At 42.9% G+C, this 4,338-nt stretch overlaps 1 pseudogene; it reads right to left on the bottom strand.

Moving 5' to 3' along the window:
* Positions 1–3,108: 3,108 nt before the first annotated feature.
* LOC102810884 lies at positions 3,109–4,120 on the bottom strand (annotated as a pseudogene).
* Positions 4,121–4,338: the final 218 nt, after the last annotated feature.

Here is a 4,338-nt window from a genome sequence, read left to right as displayed (position 1 = left end):
TGTATGGGGTCAGAGTCACGGAGGGGCCAGGCTGCAAACCTGTTTGAGGGCAGGGGAAAAACCAGGGGGATTGTTCCCATTCAGTAACCTGATCAGCATTCTAGCTTATCTCTTAGGTGGGGAAGATTGGTCCCATTCAGTAACCTGATTAGCATTTCAGCTTGCCTCCTTGGGCAGAGAGGGCAGTGAATGATTTTCACTTCTTCCTGTTTAATAGTACCCACTCTAAACTCCATTGTTGTTGTTGTTATGTGCCGTGGAGTCGGTTCCGACTCATAGCGACCCTGCACAGGGTTTCCGAGGCTGTTAATCTTTACGGGAGCAGAACGCCTCATCTTTCTCCCGTGGAACCGCTGGTAGTTTCGAACTGCTGAACTTACGGTTCGCTGCCCGATTCGTAACCACTACGCTACCAGAGCTAAACTCCATAGTACCCAGTGAAAGGGGAACTGGAGGACGGGCTTACAGGATACAGGGGAAGAAAACTCTTTGAAGGATAAGGATGGCCATGCCGTGCATTTGCCTGTGGCTACTGGTTTTAGTGTAGTGCTTACCAATCGGGCTGTGAACCGCAAGGGCAGCTGTTTGAAACTACCAGCTGTTCCACGGGAGAAAGATGAGGCTTTCTACTCCCGTAAAGATTTACACCCTCGAAAACCCTGTACAGAGTCGCTATGGGTCGGACCCGACTCGATGGCACTTAACAACAACAACAACAACTGGTTTTAGTGTAGTGCTTACCAATCGGGCTGTGAACCGCAAGGGCAGCTGTTTGAAACTACCAGCTGTTCCACGGGAGAAAGATGAGGCTTTCTGCTCCCCATAAAAGATTTACAGCCTCGGAAACCCTGTACAGGGCCACTATGAGTTGGAACTGACTCTGCAACAACTGGTCTGGGTGCCCATTTTGCAAAATCGAATAAAGAAAAACTCAGTCTTGCTAAATGAGTATGGATTGGATTACTTGACTGTTTGTAGGTATCAAAATCATTTCTCACAACACCCAGAAGGTACAAGAGTCCACACTGTATGGAGAAAAACAAGACAGTCTTTAAAAAGGATCTCACTGTCTTCCAGAGATGTCAATAAAAATCATATGCTGATTCACAGCCTGTCTTTGAAATTGGCTATAGCAGCTGGCAGGTGGACCTTTGGTCTGGTAACAGTGGGTGGTGGTGGACCACGGAGTCGGTTCCAACTTAAGCAACCCAGTATAGGACTTCCGAGGCTATAAATCTTTACAAGAGCAGAAAGCCTCATCATTCTCTCTCAGAGTGGCTATTGATTTGACATGCTGACCTTGCAGTTAGCAGCCCAACATGTAACTCATGATGCTACTTGGGTGATTAGCAGGTTAGCTGTAGGAGTTAGTATTCTGATTAGATGTTGAGCTAATTTTCAACACCCAGGGACCTTTTGCCAAGGATTTAAAAAATAAATACACAAGGTGCAGTTGAGTCTGGAGTCCTAGTGTGGTGCTGTAGGATAAGCACTGAACTGCTAACCACACGGTCAGTGGTTCAAACCCACTGACCACTCCTCAGAAACACTATACAGGATTTCTATGAGTTGGAACTGACTCGACTGCACTTGATAAGAAATTGAGTCTAATCTGACTCCTGATGCTCTATTCTGACTCAGAGAGACCCGTGTGGCGGAACAGAACTGTCCTATAACTTCACAGAAAAATCTGTCCTGGCATGGTCTCATGAGAATCTTGTTATTAACTGGAGAGCGTGTGTATTTGCTACTATGTAACTAGTCAGTAATCCCATATACGTGTTATCCATCAATTCACGCTAAGTCCCTGCTCTCAGGAAAAGTCAGAAGAATAAATGGGACTTAAAAAAGAGCTGTTCATGTTGTAAAACTTCATTTGTATAAAATTCAGAAGAATTGAAAATTATCTATGCTGTTTGGTATCAGAATAGTGTTTACCCTTGAGAGCAGTGACTAGGGAGGGGTATTAATTGTATGTTTAATATTTTATTAATGTCTAATATTTAATATGGACTTCTGATGTGGCGCTGTAGGATCAACACTGGACTGCAAACCACAAGGTCAGCTTGGAACTGACTCGAAGGCACTTAACAACAGCAATATTTAATATGTATTATATATTAGGTCAGCGGTTCGAAACTACCAGCCGCTCGCAGGAGAAAGATGAGGCTTTCTACTCCCGTAAAGATTTACACTCTCGGAAACCCTATACAGGGTCGCTATGGGTCGGAACCGACTCAACGGCACTTAACAACAGGAATGTTTAATATGTATTATATATTTAAATTAATGCCAACCTTTTTTTTTTTTTTTTAGGTTTAGAGAAAGTGAGTCGATTAGTGTTACAATATTGCTCTTACACTGACATGGTTAAAGGTATTAAATACCTGGACTATAAAGTTAAGTTAAAACTTAACTTTAATTTCAGTGTTAAATCTAACAGAAAATTACTATTCAGCTTCCACAGAAAAACAAAAAATGTAGAATTATTTTTAAAATAACCAAGAAGAACATAGAAAAATTAAAATAGAACTGGTATCATGAGGAACCCAAAATAAATTGATAAATCCAATCCAAACTCTATTTACTATCACCTGAAACTTTCATATGCTAATCAATCCCTAGTGGGTTGATGAGCTGGACCTTAGGGTCACTTTGAAACACAAGGTCAGCAGTTCAAGTTCACCAGCCACTCCTCGGAAACCCTATACAGGGTCGCTATGAATATTCCAACGATATTCAATAGGATATATTTTTCAAGCAACAAAATACAGTTAAAAGGCAAAGATTGAGGTAGACAAATGAAAAAGGCATCCTGTATAATTCTGACCATGAGATCAGCTAGCGTGGTGACGTAAGTTTCAGGTAACATCATTTTTTGGGTTAAATTGGTTTATTATTGTTGTAATCAGTATCGTTTTACAATTCTTAGTAGGTAATTTTTCAATATTATTGCCTGATGAATGAGAAACATAATTTGGCTGATTTGCACACACATAACGTATACACAGTGTATACACCACTCTCGTGTAGTATGATTATTTCACATGTGCATAGATTCTCTTAGATGAGTAGACAAGTTATGGAACCTAATTCAAAAACATACAGTTAGGAATCTCTGAGGGGTTGAAGAGATTTTGTCTTCCTTATCCACGCAAAGCAGAGCCTGGAGACACTAGAATCCCGGGTCATGAGCACAAAGGGGCTGACCGTTGGGAAGCATGACCCTGTAAATGCATCAATTTGCAGCAGCCACCAATTCGGATAGTATGAAATGGACACCAAAGCTTGAAAGAGGGAGGAGAGGGCATAAAAAGATACAAAGGTGCTCACCAGCACGAGGATGGTTTGTGTGGCTCTGGTCTCCGGGGAGGACCTGGGGGAAGCATTCTTGTGAATGTGTTGGAGCCGTTGCTTGTGTCTGTGCAGGATGAAAACCATGGTGCCACTGGCCCAGAGCTTGAGCACCAAAGACACAGCGTCGGGCACGGATAACAAGGCTGCATACAGAGAGTCTCTGGTTGTGTCGTGACGAACAGATGAACAGCGTCCGTAATCTTTTCTGTTTGTGACTCCAATTGCTAGTCACAAAAATGGGGAAAATGATATTTACCAGCAGGTGGAGGATCCAGCACAGGAAGCTGGAGAAGCCCACGTACTTGGGAGCTTTCACTTTCAGCTCTGCCCACTTGGAGTTTCCAGGGCTGATGGTGAGGGCTTGGAAGATACTCAAGAGGCAGGTGCTGCTGATGGACACACCCCTGCCCACTCTGTGAACATATAAAACAAGTTTGCATCCAACATCATTAAAGAAAGTTGTCCATCCGAAAGATGCCATGATCTTAGGGACTCCTTTAGAGACAATGAGCAGGAAGTTTCCTACAGCCAGATGTATCAGAGTCAAGTCTGTGGACCTGAGCTTGATTTTAGTGAAGTAAAGGAAGAGATAATAAAAAAGAAGAGAACCATTCCCCAGGATACCCACTGTAGTCTGCAATAAGAAAATCATTCCTAATGTCCACTCGATGGGGGTCATTTTCTTACTTCTCAGTGACTGATATTCGTCTTCAGATCCAGAGGGTCCTGCATGGGGAGAAGAGACATGGGCCATATGCAACATGACACCTGAAACCCACTCTTCTCCACCTCCCGCGAAATCTCACTTAGAAAAACTGACTTCAAGTTTTTCTCTCATTAAGAGGTTTCCCAGTGCTTGATGCATAACCCTTACCTAGCACTCGGAATCCAAGCTGTGATGACTGTGTTATGGTAGCTTCTTAAGTCTTCACCAGTGGTTGGAGCAGGTACGACTAATACTTCCAGTATAAAGAAACAGAG

This window comes from Chrysochloris asiatica, unplaced genomic scaffold (assembly GCF_000296735.1).
Source record: "Chrysochloris asiatica unplaced genomic scaffold, ChrAsi1.0 scaffold00116, whole genome shotgun sequence".
Classification (NCBI taxonomy): Eukaryota; Metazoa; Chordata; class Mammalia; order Afrosoricida; family Chrysochloridae; genus Chrysochloris; species Chrysochloris asiatica.
This window is presented reverse-complemented; position numbering and strand designations above follow the sequence as displayed.